The sequence below is a fragment of the Brienomyrus brachyistius genome, chromosome 15 (assembly GCF_023856365.1).
Source record: "Brienomyrus brachyistius isolate T26 chromosome 15, BBRACH_0.4, whole genome shotgun sequence".
NCBI classification, from domain to species: domain Eukaryota; kingdom Metazoa; phylum Chordata; class Actinopteri; order Osteoglossiformes; family Mormyridae; genus Brienomyrus; species Brienomyrus brachyistius.
In genome coordinates, this window is record NC_064547.1 from 18,879,486 (window position 1) to 18,897,215 (window position 17,730).

Genomic DNA, 17,730 nt, shown 5'->3' on the forward strand with positions numbered 1-17,730 from the left:
TGCCCAGTCGTGTCTTGTTTCCTGCTGCCTTGTTCTGTGTATTTAAGTCCTGGTCTCCCCAGTTTGCTTTGTCTGTCATTAATGTCTGATGTTCGTAAGCGTGAGCTGTTTCCCGGTCCCTGTCCTCGTATTAAACTCCCGTTTGCCCCGTATTCCTGCTTCCTGCTTGCCTGCTTGCCCGCACGATCGCCGCTTCACCCGTACCCGATCGTGACAGAATGACAGACCACAAAAGGAAAGGCCCCCGGAGAAGAAGGAGAGGACCGGAGGAGACGATCCGCCTGGGAGCCTGTTCGCTCTCCCGGCTATGGATCGCTTCGGAGGAGAATGAGAGGGAAGTACCCGCTCTACCTCCAGCCCGGAAGCTGACCACACACTACCCCGATCCCGTGTGGAAGTACTGGCTCTCCAGTGAGGATGAGGACGAGGAGCCCTTCCTCTACCCTTACCCGGAGCCGGAGCCGATCCTTTCACCGCCTGTTTTTCAGGACATCGCACCACCTCTCGCCGCCGCTGGGCGCCGGAGAAGGAGGAGGAGACCGGCGATTGCCTGTCCCGAGGAGCTCCCTCCGTTAACGCCCACGGACACACAGCTCTCTCCCCCTGCAGTAACCACCCCGGAGGCGCTACCCGCGCCTCACTTAGGGAAGCCGGTGAACTGCGCCTCCCAGTTCTTTGCCCTCCAGGGGTTGTTCTGGAGGATCTGGGGGGAACTGGTCCCTCCAGTAAGTCCGGAGGTAGCGGGGCTAGCGGAGCAACTCCAGAGGAGCTTTGCAGCATTTACTCCCGCTTCCGACCCCGAGGAGCTGGTGAGCATGGCAGAGGACGTGCGGCAGCTCTTACTGCTCCAGAGGGCTGCAGTCCCCGCTCCCGTGCAGCCGCCATTGCCGGCGGACCCCGCTCCCGTGCAGCCGCCATTGCCGGCGGACCCCGCTCCCGTGCAGCCGCCATTGCCGGCGGACCCCGCTCCCGTGCAGCCGCCGCCGCCTGCGCAGCCGCCTTCGCTGCCCCCACTGCAGCTCCAGGGCAGGCGCCCCCACTGCAGCCACCTGCAGCTCCAGGGCAGGCGCCCCCACTGCAGCCACCTGCAGCTCCAGGGCAGGCGCCCCCACTGCAGCCACCTGCAGCTCCAGGGCAGGCGCCCCCACTGCAGCCACCTGCAGCTCCAGGGCAGGCGCCCCCACTGCAGCCACCTGCAGCTCCAGGGCAGGCGCCCCCACTGCAGCCAGCTCCTGTTCCTGACCGCGTTCCAGTTCCTGACCGCGCTCCAGTTCCTGCAGAGGCGCCCCCTCTGCAGCCGCCTGCTGCAGCTCCCGGGCAGGCGCCCCCTCTGCAGCCGCCTGCTGCAGCTCCCGGGCAGGCGCCCCCTCTGCAGCCAGCTCCTGTTCCTGACCGCGCTCCAGTTCCTGACCGCGCTCCAGTTCCTGACCGCGCTCCAGTTCCTGACCGCGCTCCAGTTCCTGCAGAGGCGCCCCCTCTGCAGCCGCCTGCTGCAGCTCCCGGGCCGGCGCCCCCACTGCAGCCACCTCCAGTTCCTGACCGTGCTGCAACTCCCGGGCAGGCGCCCCCACTGCAGCCACCTCCAGTTCCTGACCGCGCTCCAGTTCCTGACCCCTCTGCAGCCGCCTGCTGCAGCTCCAGTTCCTGCAGAGGCGCCCCCTCTGCAGCCGCCTGCTGCAGCTCCAGTTCCTGCAGAGGCGCCCCCTCTGCAGCCGCCTGCTGCAGCTCCAGTTCCTGCAGAGGCGCCCCCTCTGCAGCCGCCTGCTGCAGCTCCAGTTCCTGCAGAGGCGCCCCCTCTGCAGCCGCCTGCTGCAGCTCCAGGGCAGGCGCCCCCTCTGCAGCCGCCTGCTGCAGCTCCAGGGCAGGCGCCCCCTGACCGCGCTCCAAGTCCTGACCGCGCTCCAGCGGCTCCCGGGCCAGCTGACCGCGCTCCAGTCCCTGACCGCGCTCCAGTCCCTGACCGCGCTCCAGTCCCTGACCGCGCTCCAGAGGCGCCCCCTCCGCCTGCAGCAGCTCCAGCTCCTGTCCCTTCTCCTCCAGTGACTTTGTCTCTCTCACCCCGGCGAATTCGACCCCGACCTGGGGTCATGTCTGTGTCCCGTAAAGGGAGGGGACACAGACGCAGGGCTGGGGTCCCGCCCGCCCTGCCCCCTGGCTCGCCCTGCCTCGCCTGCGCTGGGGCTCGGTTGGCGCCTGCGGGTCCTGGCCCTCCGGGTCGGCTGTCGCCTGCAGGTCCCTCTCCGGTGCCTCGTCGCCCTGCCTCGCTCCCCTCTCCGGGTCCTGGTCGGTCGCCTGGGGGTTCTCCGACGGCGGCTCCTCGGTCGCCTGCGGGGCCCCTACCTCCGGCCCTCCACCGGACATCGCCGCCTGCTGCGGCTCCCCCCTCCTCCGTGCCTTCGCCCTGGCCCCTTCCAGCTCCCTCGTCCCCTTCCCTGGTGCTCCGTCCTGCTCCCTCCCTGGCCCCTCCGCGGGTCCCTCGCCCTGTCTCCTCTGCCCCTTCTCGGTCCCCTCCGGCTCCGGCCTCCCGGCCGCCTGCGGCCCCTCCGGCTGCCGCCCGTCGCCCGCTGGGGCTCCCACGGGCTCCCCTTTGTTCCCCCGCCTTCTCTCCCTTCTCTCCTGCCCTGGTCCCTCCTTTGTTTGCTCCTCCTCCTGTCTTTCCTCCTTTCTCCATTCCTGGTTTCCCGTCGTTCCCTCCCGTCACTCCCGCTCCTTGTGTTCCGCCTGTTCCCTCTGTTTCTCCCTTCCTGATCTGTCTGTCTGCCTTCCCATCCCTTTGTCAGCTCTTGTCGCACGTCTTGTCCCTGGCTTTGTTTTGTGCTTCGGTCCTGTTTCCCGTCGTGCGTTAATTCTGTTCTTGTTTTCCAGGTCCTGTTCTGCCTCGTCCCGTCCGTCGCCCCCTTCCTTGGCGCGCCCGGTGTAGCGCGCCTTTGGGGGGGGGTTCTGTCATGCCCGGCTCGTCCGCTCCTCGTGTGTGCCACGCCCCCTAATTACCCACGTGTGATTTCCTGATCCTGCCCAGTCGTGTCTTGTTTCCTGCTGCCTTGTTCTGTGTATTTAAGTCCTGGTCTCCCCAGTTTGCTTTGTCTGTCATTAATGTCTGATGTTCGTAAGCGTGAGCTGTTTCCCGGTCCCTGTCCTCGTATTAAACTCCCGTTTGCCCCGTATTCCTGCTTCCTGCTTGCCTGCTTGCCCGCACGATCGCCGCTTCACCCGTACCCGATCGTGACAGGTCGGAGGCATTTCGGCGGGTCGGAAGGGGACGATGAACCCAGACAATTACCTGTTAAAAAAAGGTGTCATATTGTAAGTCGATCACTGGGTGGCGCACCTCTGCTAAGATATACATGTAAATTGGTAAAGGTGTGCGTTACACCTCATATTGTATGGTTAGAGCTACAAGCTGACTGACACATTGTTATAATATTCGTCATGACTTTTCTAGTTAAAGAGAGTTATTCTTTATCTTTGTCGGTGTGGGATCCAGGGCCCAGTTGTTCAAAAGTAATTCAATTGTATTTAGGATAATGGATTAGATTAAATCTTGAAAATGGGTTGTTCAAAGGGAAAAGAGGGATTCTGAAATCAGATCGGATCACCTAATCCAATCTCGGGTTTTAATCTGGATCAGACCTTCAGTTTGGGTTGTTCAGTTTGAGTTAGTATTTGATCTGGGATACGTTTGACCCCCCAAAAAATCAGGATAATCCTGATCCCAAAACAAGGATGGATTCAGTCAGATTTCTGGCACAAAAATTAAGCAAAACTTGAAAACTGATCACAAAAGCAATGTTTGCTAATAATATATACATTTCGTTATATTTTGTAAAACTGTTGAACTAGGACAGTGGCAGTGAAAACAAAGTAGGAAATAAGACATGAAGTCTTTCGGTATAGTCAAAGGAAATACAAAACTATTTGCATATATGTCATAAAACTTTTGGAAATCTGCGTGAAGCAATAAGAAATTACGTTCTGCTTTACAGAAGTGACATTATGATGTTTACCTTTTCTAGCCTAAGGACATAAACAACAGATCAGAGACATGACCTAAAAAAGAGGAGAGAAGAAAACTTAAGTGTTGTTTGACCCAGGGACGGATTATGGGTTGTGACGGATTATTAAGTTATGATTTAAAACCTGACGGGGCGTTTCTATTTTAACTAGTCTTTTCAGTAGTGGTTTAGCAGTCGAACCGCCGTTTCCCACCCGAATGAACGTCAAACGCTTTTAACCGCCAAGCAAGACGTAGTTCGGCGTTTGCAGCCCTTTGTTTGCGCTTATGTTCCATTAGTGTTAATGGCAGCAGCGAAGCTGACACCCGCAACTCAAACTGTCCTGAAATCATAATCAGAAAAGTTTTAAAACACAGTATGTATTATATAACATGTTGGATAAATAGGTGTGGTTTATTGGTGATTTTATGTTCGTTGAAATTTCCGTTTTTTTAACAGCTGTATAAAGTAATGTTTTTGTTATATAAATCAACTCAGGTGAAACGAAAAAAATCAACGTTTTCAGGGTTGCCAGATCTCAAGCATTTGACATGACGCCTTCAAACACGCAGGAAATCCTACTGCAAATCTATATTATTCCATTATAAACCTAAAATTAGCTGCGGTTAAATACAAAAGCAGACTATTTAAAAGGTAAGAACTGTTACATATGTGCGGAGACAACTCGAATCGAAAATCTCACTCCATATATATATATATATATATATATAAATTCATTTCCACAGGTTTGAAACAGGAGGCCTGTAAACATGCAGACAGTACTCGGGACACACCTTAAAGACTACAAGACACATCTTAAAGACCACAGCATACACCTTAAATAACATAAGGCTTCAAAGACATCAGGACACACCTTAAAGACCTCGGGACAACCTCTCTCATATGACAATTAACACTTGTAAAACAACCAGTATAATCCCCACACCACAATGTCACTTCTGCAAAGCAGAACATCATTTCTTCTTGCTTAACAAAAATTTCCAAATGTTTTAGTACACGCATGCAAATGGTTTGTGCAATAGTTATCATACATCTATCCATTCTCTTGTCCCATTCAGGGTTGCGGGGAGGCTATGGGTACAAGGCAGGGAACAACCTAGGATTGGACACCAACCCATCACAGGGCACACTCACACACCAGTCATTCACATATGCACATCTACAGTTAATTTAGCAACTCCAATTAGCCTCAGCATGTTTATGGACTGTGGGGGGAAACCAGAGTACCTGGAGGAAACCCCACAATGACATGGGGAGAACATAAAGACTCCACACATGTGGAACCCTGGCAGAACAATCATCATTTTGCACAATTTTCAATTGCTTTTGTCTTCCCACAAAAACACATTGGAATACCTGTCTGTGTGTTACATGTATTATAGCATTTTGCAAACTATTATGCTCTATACACAGGAAAAGGGGGCAGTGTGTGGCTCTGTGGGCTAAGCCTGTGTGTCTATAACCAGAAGATCGCAGGTTCAAACCCAGCCTCAGCCTGTGGGTCCTTGAGCGAGGCCCTTAACCCCCAGCTCCCTGGGCGCCGCTACAGGTGGCAGCCCTTCGCAGACAACTTCTTCTATGAAAAAGAGCAAGTTGTGGGAGGCGTAAAGACAATTTTCGATTATTGTTATTAAAAAGCTAACGTGGCATTCATACTCTCAGTGATGCCTCATGTGCAAATTTAATTAATAGTGTGCATTAAATCGACACAAAAATTATTTTTAAAATAAGTTTGAAGAATTTTGCAATAACTGCTTGCTTTTTCAGACATGCTTGCTTCAGAAAGGTTTTGTGGTTAGAGTGCAGAGTTTTGCAAAAATAGCCTATAGTCTGAAAGATAGTACTTAAGCAATCAGAGAAAAATCTATAAAACTAGTGTCTTTGGCATAAATAAGTTTCAGTTTGCTAATGAAAAATGATCAGTCAGTGACAACGAGAAAGTGGGAACCGATCTTTCAGAATTGTAGAGCTCAGGAACATATATACTCACACTGACATACTGACAATTTCCCTAAGCAGTTTGACTCTCATGTTTAAAACGATGCTGATTGTGCTTTTCATTTTGGTGGTACTGACTAATTCATTGGTGGAATTATTTGCTTTTGAGACATGAGTTAATTGTTTTGGGTAGGTTTTGGCTTTTGCAACTAAACCATAGGGTTGTGCTATATCCATAAACTGTTCTGAGAAATGGTGTTATGGTCGTGAGAATGTTAGTAGGTTTCATGAAATGTGCAAAAACAATCAAGAAACATATATACTTGCTATTTTGATTTGTTCACACAGACTAGTTACCTAAGCCAACTTCAACCAAACAACAGATAAGTAACTTAAACCAATGCATCTTCATGGAACTGGGTGTTTGTGATGATGCAAAGCCACCATTAGTCTTCATTGCAAGCTCATAACCCGGGGGGAGAAGAGGACCCCTTTAACGTATGAGACTGACTCATATTGACTTGTGGCTTTCTCTGTTACCTCGTCCCAACGCACTCTGACAGATAAGCTCTAAAAAAATGCTGCTCTTTGCCCAGCGCACGCCAGACCCTAGCTACATACCCACACTCAACATATCACACCATCTAGCCCCGTCCATCCGTTGCTTACTCATCTCCCACCTCCACTGCTTTCCACTTGTCTGCAGTGATGGGAGATGAAACATAACAACATAATAAAAAGCATTAACGAGTCGGTAACGGTCCCGCACAAACACACGCCAGTGAGACCCTTCCCCTCCACACAAATTACAGAGTCTCTGATACGATCGTTGGAAGGAGAATTTCTTTAGTTGTGAAACAGAATGTCGCTACGTTTGTCATCTGTACACCTACGAGTAGAGATGCATAAGGATTCCTTTGTTGCTTGCACATGCCATTCTGCTCGCCTTTTGAGAGGTGTACACACATACAGGTTAGGGCGAAGCCTGGGGTCTGAGTGCAGGGCTATCCAGGCTATGGAGTAATTTGATGCATCCTGCTCAGCCTGCCATACAAGAATAATCCTTAGCAACACAGATCTTCGATAAGCTGAGATATGTTAGTACTACAAGCTTACTGGTCAAACTGTGAACTATTGAAAATTGAAAACCGCTCTTAATTTTGTGCTGATGAATTAAATAGTTCTTTTTTTGCAGACAATCTCTTTCGCAAATGAGACCTGTTTTCAAAAAAACAAATTGTTTGTGCTTAAACAATTGTAAAAAACTGTAAAAATCAAACTACGCCACCCACTCTTTTTATACGTTGTAGCGTATGTTGATTGGTTTAGATCTGAGGTCTCCAACTCTGGTCCTGCAGAGCTACTATCCAGTAGGTTTTCTATCCTACCCGGCTTCTGATGAGCCGCACCTGTTCCTGGTATTTACCTGCGGTTGTTCCCAATTGCTTCCACTGACCTGAAAAAAGTATGGCGATGTGGCAGGAACATCATAGGTGAGAGGGTCACAGTGGATGTGCCAGGCCAGCGTGGGGGGGTGACATCACAATGTGTGCCGCTATTGTTGAACATGGGGTAATTCACTATGCTGCAGCCATTGGGTCCTGCAGCACAAGAGCAGCTTCTTCAGTTCTCAGATGGGCCCCACAATTCAGGATTCAAAGGGTTTATTGTCATATGTACAGTAGAAAAGTGCATTTCTCTGTGCAGTGAAATTCGTACTTTGCTGTCCACACAAGATGCCGAAGTTCAATATCACAGAAAAAATTGAAAATACATACTTTGAAGTGTAATGTGCAAAAAAGTTTAATGTGCAAAAATTGCAGTATGAGGTAGTATGGTAGTATGATATAGTATGATATACTATACCATGATATACTCCTGTCCGCATAGTCTGATGGCAGTGGGGAAGAAGAAGTTGAGTCGGGAGTTTCTAGATTTCCACACTTCTGTACAGTGCCCTCATTCCCGAAAATGAAGGGGTGATTGCGAGAGCCAGCCTGTGTGAGGGAATGGTTTGCAACCAACCAACATAAACTAATGGTGTTCCTACCACTGTATTCTCCATTCCTCAACCCGATTGAGGGATTCTTCTCTGCTCGGAGGTAGAAGGTGTATAAACGACAGCCCCATAATCAGATGTCTTTCCTGGAAGCGATGGATGCTGGCATGTGAGGACGTCACAGCGGAGGCTTGTCGAGGCTTTTGCATGCAAAATGATTTTACGCTCTGTGTCTCAGAAGAGAAGACATCGAGTGTGAAGCATCGTGATATGGCCTGATAGAGATAAGAGGCAGGATGCCCTTAACACATGCCATATTTTGCAATTTATCGTAATTTTAGACTTGTATATGCATATATACATGTATGTATTTTAACTTTACTGTACTATGTAGTAATTGGTGCTATGTTCTAAGTTTGTATATTTTTTCTTTGCTTTATGGTGCATATAGCTTCACGCGTGTCATTTTGCTGTTCTCTTTCACCTATTGTGTAAAGCTTTGAATAAATCCTTCACATTTTTGTGTCTGAAAAGCTTTTTACCTTACATCAGGCCTTCAATTTTCGCAGTGCTCTTTTCAAAGTCAGAAAGGTTTTCTTAAAGGTATAACAACATTTGGTGTCTAAGTCTTAGCACACCTCCAGTTCTACATTGTGATACCTCAAGAGATGCTAGCGGAAGGTTTTGCCATGGCCCTCACAGTCCGCCAACCTAAATGTCATTGATAATCTGTGGATAGATCTCAAAAGAGCAATGCCTGCAAGACGGTCCAAGAAACTTGCAGAATTAGAAGCCTTTTGCAAGAACGAATGGGTGAAAATCCCCCAAGCAAGAATGCTAGCTGGCTACAAAAAGTGTTTACAAGCTGTGAAACCTGCCGCGGGGGTGTTACTAAGGACTGACCGTCCTTATTTTGACTATACGAGTGAGGCACGGCGACTGAGACCGAGCGTGCGAAACGATTACCCACAATCCCGCAGTGAGAGAGAGAAGAACCATCGGCTCAGTCGTGATCACATGACGCTCGGCAGACAAAGCGTATACATAATGCTCGTATTGCAAGACCTCACTCGTTTATCAAGTTAAAATTTATTAAAAAACTTTGCTTGCAAAACACTCGCAAACCAAATTACTCGCAACCCGGGGTTTGACTGTATTGGCTTTGGAGACATGAGTTAATTGTTTTTCGGGTAAATTACAGGCCTTTGCAGCTAAATCATAGGGTTGTGCTATATACACGAACTGTTTTGAGAAATGCTCTTATAGTCTTGAGAATGTTAAGCATGTTTCATGAAATGTGCCAAAGCAATCGGGAATCTGTAAACATATTGGGATAAGTGTCCACCAGATGGCAGCCCCACCAGACTGCAAGTTACTTCTTGGTTCATTTCTCTTTTCGTTCTTAATCCTACAGTCTAGTTACATAGACTAGTCGTATATCAGGTGTATTCTTTAGTAAATAATGGAATGAGTAGAAATTAAGAGACCTGAAAGTCAGAGACCCCAGATAGTCCATGTTTTTGCTCCCTCTCAGCAGGAGCAAAAATGGAGCATTTGGGGTCTCTGACGACCAGGTTGGAAAACACTGATTTCGAGGCTGTGACTGAAGACGTTCCGGTATCCAGCACTCTGCCTAGCGTTTATTGCAGGTGTTTTCCTGTCAGGACCTTTTCCAGCTGCTCTGTTAGTGAGCCACGCATACTCTCTGTCTACACTGATTTATTCATTATTGTAAACATGTTTCTTTGTGAAGGCGTGGTTTTCGATACTGCATTGTGAGTGTTGAGTAATTATTGGTTTCAGTGTCCATTACGTCATTGCTGTATCTTCATTTTTCTCAAACAAACATTTTGCTCTCTTTGTTAAACGAGATCGAAAATTCACGCAGGGCCGTCTGGTAAAAACTGACACGGTCCAACGCAGCTGTACTCATAATTTGTACAAATGGCAAAACCGCATTTAATTTCATCTCATCGCCGCTAAAGACTCTGGCCGCGTGTCTCTGAGAGGACAGTGCAGCTTCGCTCTGGTTTCCTGCAAAATGGGTCACCTCTGGCAGGTTGGTCTTTTTGGGGGCGAGGAGATGTACCCTTCCTTCAGTACACCGCAAGTACTGAGCAGCGGGAAAGCGGTGTTGCACTGGAAGTGGCTTCTCAAACGCTGCCTTCGCCTCCATCTTCTCTTGCAGCCGGCTCCAGTGTCGTGCTGCAAAGGAGCCTGCCTCTCTGCACTGGCATTACATCACAGGTGCAAGTCACCGTCAGCTGGCTTCTGGGCTTTCGGAAGCCTCGGTGCTTGGCTGCCTCTGTTTCTGTGGCTTTCTGTGCCTTTGTGGCGCGGCTGTATTGCACGGCTTCCTCAGAGGTTAGACGAACACCACACCAAGGCACCGCTCATTTCCTGGAACAGTTATTCTGAAATCGAGGGGCCGCTCGTCAAGAATGGGAACGACACTCACACATACTGGCTTATTCATGACCTGGAGACAGAATGACTGCCAATAAGTATGAAAAAATGACGATGACCTTATATGTGGTTCTATGTAGGTGTCTCTCCGACATGACTCCCAGTCTGTGACCGGTTGTGATGTGAGATGCTGCAGATGGTTGATGTCAATATGATGTTCAGCTCTTCAGGCACGAAGAGTCTATGCATCCGGCTCTGATGGGCACGCTGTGTCGTAATGCATTGGTCGCTATCGACTCCTACAATCTTGTCAATAATAATGAAAGGAGCACTGCGCTTTTAATGACTATCACTCTTGCAGTCATCTTGCAGTGAATTAATTAGCCTTCATTAGGGATGGGGATTATGCAAATATGGCTCAACATTATAAAAAAGCAGCTAGTGAAATAGTAAAAACATGTCACACCTCGAGACCGGTCTCAAGGCCAAGCCCGAATTTCGAACTCCGAAGGTCCTCCCACAGAATCTCGAGGATCTCTGGTTGGTGCCCCATCCTGGGTTTTTCTCTGCCGTGCTCCCGTAGCCTCTGGAATAGGCTCCTCCCCCTCCGTGACCCTGACTAGGATTAAGTCATTTCAGAAAATGGGTGGATGGATGGATGGCCAGATGGACCGCCCTGCTGTTTATTTCTTTTGAAATAGTATTATTTTCCAAACACAAGGCTTTTAAAACCACCACTGGACAGCGGTCCAGTGAACAGAACTGGACCAGAGCCAGCACTGGAAGATATAGCTGAGAATGGCAGCAGACATGCAGCAGGTAGAGGAAAACAGGATGACTCAGAGAATAAAGTGGAATGATTTTAAGACTGAAAACAGACATAATTAAAATACTAAATATGTTATTTGCGCATGTTAGTAACTTTAGAGTCTGGGCAGATTCAGGTGTCCAGCTGCGCAAAATGTGCTCAGATGTTTTATCCTTCAGTGTCTCCTGGGTGCTGAGAAGGTACCTTTCGAAGTTAGTGGGTAGTACTATGAGTGAACCATGTAGCTTCAACGTTTCTCAAGAGCGTCTCTGAAGAGTAATGTTGACCCTGTTATCTGGAGCAGTATTTCGGTTCTCTGAAATCCAGCTGAGATCTACAAACGAGAGGAGGCCATTCGGCCCATCAAGCTCGTTTGGGGAGAAGTTAACTAACAGCTCCGAGTTGTTAAAATCTTATCTAGCTCTGATTTAAAGGATCCCAGGGTTTTAGCTTGTGCTACACTAACAGGAAGACTATTCCATACTCTAACTACATGCTGTGTAAAGAAGTACGTCCTCAAATTCATTTAAAAATGTTCTCCCGCTAATTTCCATTTATGACCACGAGTTCTAGTATTTAAACTGATATTGAAGTAGCCATTTGGCTGAACAGCATCCAGACCCGTTAGAATCTTATATACCTGGATCATGTTCCCCCCTTAGTCTCCTTGGCTTGGGGCTGAACAGATCCAGCTCAGCTAAGCTTTCCACATAAGACGGCTCTTCTGACTTACAGATACCTACTGAGGGTCATGGGGGTCTGGAGCCTCTCTGGCAGCACTGGGCATGAGTCTGGGGTCCACCGAACATGGGTAACGTCTGTCCGATACATAATCACTGAATTGTCAAGGTGTTGCGATAGAGGCATCGGTTTTCTCTCTCTTTCAGAAAAAAGCCCCCATCCCTTTATGCGACTCTGCCTGCCCTGACCCTCTTTCACGGAAAATGCACTTTGCTGCCCCCGTCACCTTTCGCCTGACTGGATCTGCCGAAATGTTTTATGGGGGTAGGGGCCAGTGGTGCCCATGCGAGGCGAGAGCAGCGCCACCTTTCAGATGCCCTGGGAGGGGCATCTGTTACTGCTGGTTGGAACACCCCCCCCCCAAATGGACTGAGGCTTTACTCTGAATAAAAACTGAATGGTACGTACGTAAATGAAAGTGAAACGGCGGATTTTCAACCAGACCATTATATGGGGGGGGGGACACAGTCTGGGAGGTCTTGAAAGTCGGGCTTTGCTTTGCTGTGTCTATAATACTCACACGCATCTGTCACACCAACAAACTGGTGATGCATTCTTCACACTTTATGAATATGCTGAATGTGCGTTTGCGTTAAGCAGAATAGGTAGAGTGTAGGGGTGGAGCTGTGAGCAACAGGAAGTCAAATCGGACTGCAGACAGGAAGTAGGGGTCCCGCTGGCAGTTGCATAAGCGTTCAGTTGTTTTTTATGAAAATCCTCCCATTGCAGAGTAACCCTGCTCTGTCGTGTCTGAAGGAGAAATGAGAGAGTAATCCACTACTCATGGGCGTGGGGTGATGGAGAGGAGAGGTGTAAAGCTTTCTGAGTTGGGGGGAAGTCTTGCCATTCGTTTTTTTCCTAGGTAGGGTTGGGGCCCTGATGTTTGCAAAGACCCGAGGCTGTAGCCTGTTCATTAAACATCACCGAGCTGCACTGACCTTTCTGATTAAAGTCATCCGAATCTTTCTCCTTTAAATACAAAAGTCAGCACAACTCAAAACCATGTGAACCGAGCCAGTGAGCCAGTGGCAGACTGAAGTCTGTAACAATGTTACAGTTCAGGAATCACATCCACGATGTCACCCTTCCATGGCACTGAACCAGGACTCCAGCTCAGATGGTGCCCCCCTCCAGGGGGCATGTGGGAAGGAAGGGAGACAGCATGGGTGGCCAGAACATGCATAGACACATTAATGGACAAGCAAAGTAGGTCAAAATGACATGTACAACTGGATACCCTCCACGGGGAGAAATAAACTGGAACTTCATAAACTCTTCCAGCGTATGTATTATATCAAATCAAGAATAGAACAAACAGGAAGTGTGTATCCAGTGTAGGATTCCGGCATGCCTGGGGTCCAGAGCACTGCGAGGAGTTACAGTCAGCATGAGAGGCATCGGACAAGAGGGGGAAAGGCTGGCCTCTGAGAAGACCGAAGACGCAGGAGATGATGTAACAAATGCCGGTAATTACTCAACACACGCCGCACCAGAGGAAGCAGCCCATTCACAAAGAAATATGTCGACAGTGATGAGGAAATCGATACAGACGGAGGCTGAGTTTCGGGGAAGAGGGTCTGTCAGGATTACGCCCCCACCTGGCCGTGTGCAGACGGAGGGCTGCGTGATACATGCTTACATGCTGTGCACGCAAACTCCATGGCAGGCCCCAGGGGCCGAGGGCCTGGATCCCACCCCGAGAGGTGCGGGGCCACAGCGTTGCCCAGTTCCATTAACCGAGTTTGCCACACCTGATCTGGGGGTGTGACAATAGGAGGGGAGCCTGGTCGTGGTACCAGGTCATTGTTATAATTCCCTCTGTATTAATCTGTCCCTGTATATCTGATCAATCAGTTCTGCTTTGGATCTCAGAGTGACCCCCCCCAACACACACACACACACACACAACATCCCAAATCTGCCTATTTCCTGTTTATTCCGGCCCTTAACTTCTACGTGAAGCTCCCACTAGTTCCAGATCCCAGGCTCACATGATTTTGACCTGGATGGACTTTTGTATTCGAAAGAGAAAAGATTTCCGCCATTTAATCAGAGAGCTCACTACAGCCCTGAGATGTTTCATAGTAACTTAAAATTGGGTCACTGCAGTTTTTTTATTTTTAATAATGGTTGCTTAATATCTTGGGTGATCAGACGCAAGAATCCCACAGTTTCCTCTGCAGTGTTTTGCAGCGTATATGAAATAAATCAGCGACAGTGATACAAAGGGCTCCAAAGCAACAGTTTGTGATCTTAAGAAGTCACAGGAACAAATTAGGTCAGTATAATATTTGAAATGTCACACATGCCATTCAAGGTAAGCAATTGATACTGCAATTGAATCGGTTTAAAGTCTTGCGTTTTTATTTGATGGAACAGCTTTCTGAAGCAGTTTTCTAGAGACGATGTTTCCCAGCCGCTGAGTCACTCGCGTCGCTGGTTTTATGTCAGCTGTGTTTCCTAGTTGCACAGAGAATGCTGAAATTCAATTCGGCTCGCTTCAAATTGTGGTTTTATAATTTAGGTTATGACATTAGCCTTTGGTAGTTACAGACTAGCTCCCCTCAGTCATTTCTCAATAATGATGATCACCAAGCTGTGCATGTGGGGGTGGAGGGTGCGCTGAGGTGGGGTGTGGTTGGGGGGGGGGGGGCGGGGTGTTAATAAATATACCAGAAACCAGGCATTACCTGAAATTGCCAGTGTCAGCAGTTTTCCGGTTACACTGAGGCAGAAGCAGTGGCACAGTGGCAAGGAGGGAGAAACTTATCGCAAGGTCTCACATTAACTATGGCGAAAACCTCATTTTCTGCTGCAGTCTAATTATGAATAAGTTGACAGAACATAGCAGAGACTGTGGACAATTGGTGATTGATTATTTAATTGTTTGGTTATTTAATTTTATGTTTTTTTTGTCCATCCATTCATTTTCCAATCCGCTTATCCTACTGGGTTGCAGAACTTATCCCAGGAGGAGACTCGAACCCAGGCCCCAGAGGTGTGAGGCAACAGTGCTAACCACTGCACCACCATGCCGCCTCCTTCTCTCCAACATGCAGAGGCTAATTGAAGTTGCCAAATTGCCCATAGGTGTGCTTGTGTGAGTGAGTGGTGTGAATGTGCCCTGCGATGGATTGGTGCCCCCATCCTGGGTTGTTCCCTGCTTTGCACCCACAACCTCCTTGATAGGCTCCTGGTCCCCCGCGGCCCTGAATAGGACAAGCAGTTTCAGAAAATGAATAGAAATAAAATAAAATGTCAATGGAAAGTTGTAGCAGCTTGCGACTCATCAGCAGTGTCTGGGGGAATCTCAGTCACACATGAATAACTCTTGGAATAACTGACCCCATTCAGCAATTGTCCCTGATCTCCCCCTACATACATTTCAAAACCAGGGGACCACTTTCAGAAGTTTAACCAGCTAACTACTAACTAATTACTTAACAATTTATGCCAGCTGCGAGAATAATGTGGCAGCCGTTGATGTAGAAACGCTGCGATTTTAAATGAGAGATTTGTGACCCTGGCCCTTTGACAAGGAGCGTCACGCCCGTTAATCACTCCAGACTAGAAGCCGCTCCCCTCTCTCTTCGTCTAACACCTCGAACGACTCCTCTCACGCGCATTGCACCTTTGCATAATTTCCTCCCCGCCCTGCAGAGGTTTTACCGCCCCCAGGTATGAAACCTAAGCAGACGCAGGAAGCCCCAGGACTTGCCTTGGAAACTCGTAGTTGGCAGCCTGCTGGCATGTCGTCGTTGCCCATCACCGCAATGATGGCATGGCACGCGTTTCTAAGGAACTCGCCGATGTGCTTATCAGATTACGATTAAACAAGCCCATCAGCGTCCCAATGTGGCGCAATTACTGTCATCCTGGGTAAACCCCCGCTGCATTATGAGAAAGGCAGAATTTTCTAATGCATGTCAGTCAGGACCCTCATACAAAAAAATAAATGCATGTGATATGAACTTTGTTTACAATCGGCAGTAATTTAGTATCTAGAAATTGCTTCCTGTTTTATTCTGGTAAATAGACATGCAGACACACAAGCAGAACTACGATGAAAGAGGAACGGAAAGAGATTTGCTCTGCTATATGTGGGAAAGCGAATGCGGCAGGAATTCATGCCACTTTTGTCGATACCAGCGACCAGGCTAGAAGAATGATGTAAATGACTTTTTCTTTGTCGAAGATATATAGGAACCTATGTGAAACAGAAAGTGCGTATAGAAACTGCATCTGAAGTGAAAACAGAGAAGAAATGAGCAAACGCTGCCCCCACCCAGCATAACTTAAGACCGATGCGAGACGGGGGCCATGCCACATTTTTGCTTAGCAGACATTTTTATCCAAAGGGATGTACATTTCTGACAGGGCAGCGTCAGACAGTCTCAAGAATAATTGTGGTTAAGGGCCTTGCTGAAGGGCCCAACACCAAAACCACTTTGCCAACCCTAGGATTTGATCCAGTGACCTTCCAGTCAAAGGGGCAGTGTCCCAACCAGCTGAGCTACACCCCCCCCCCCCCAGTGTCACCTGTCAGTCAAAACTTAAACCCAAGAGATGCCAAACAACTTTGGAACGATATGACATAGTTGCCTGGAACATTCTGGGGAAGGTTAGTGTGTGGCTGGCTTGGGGACAGGTGGCAAACTGACCCCCAGGGGACATGGGGACAAGGGGGGAGAATTGTAGGAAGAGAGTTTTACTGGAGAACAGGAGCAGAGGCAGGGTCATGAAAATGGGTGGGAGGGAATAAAGACAAAACACAGCCTCTTTGACATATGGACGGGGGAGAAGAGAGACAAACACAACTCAGTGGGTGTTAGGTCCAAGGAGAATTATGTCAGTGGCTGGGGGTGTTCTTATAAGGCGGGAAATAAGGCACATGTGAAGTGAACGCATGTAATTATCACCTGACCCCTCACTTCTCAATTTGTCCACACCCATACACTGCTGCCTACAGACAAGACTGGGGAAACCACACAGTGAGTAGAAAGATGAAGGCGCAGTGGAATCCTCCCACTGATGGTCAATATGAAAACATGGAAATAATTGTTGGTTGAGTAGGGTGATATAGGCCCTGCTGCATAACAGTAGTCAGGTGATCAGGCCATACTGCAAAACGATGGTCAGGTGATCAGGCCATACTGCAAAACGATGGTCAGGTGATCAGGCCATACTGCAAAATGATGGTCAGGTGATCAGGCCATACTGCAAAACGATGGTCAGGTGATCAGGCCATACTGCATAACAGTGGTTAGGTACTGCCCTGGACTAAGCTCTGGGAAATCTGAAGGAGAGAGGTGGTCCAGGGTGCAAAGTGAGAACATGACCAGGTACAGCACAGCCCATTTTTTCCCTTTTTTTTACAATTTTTTCACTATTTAATAGATTCTTTTATCATGACCTTTTTTTGAGAAAGCGGGGTCAGGCAGTCCCAGGAGTAATCAGGGCTTAAGGGTCTTGCTCAAGGTGAAAACAATTGTGAAATCACTCTGTCGACCACGGGAGTTGAACGGGTGACCTTCCAATCACAAGCACTAACCAGCTAAGCCACGCACCACCCATAAGGATCCCTCCCAAGCACAGGCTAAGCACAACGTCCCTCTAGGACTATAGTGACCGACATGAAGCCGGCTGGGGAGTTAAGATGGAGGAATAGGGCCATCAGATATGGTAGATGACAGGATGTAGAAATGTCACAACGAGGCCTGATAACATCACAACACACAAGGTAACTAGCGAAAAGCCAGAACAAGGACAGAAAGGCCCTCAACCCTGACACAGCAGCTGTCAAAGACTCATCCAGAAACCGAAGC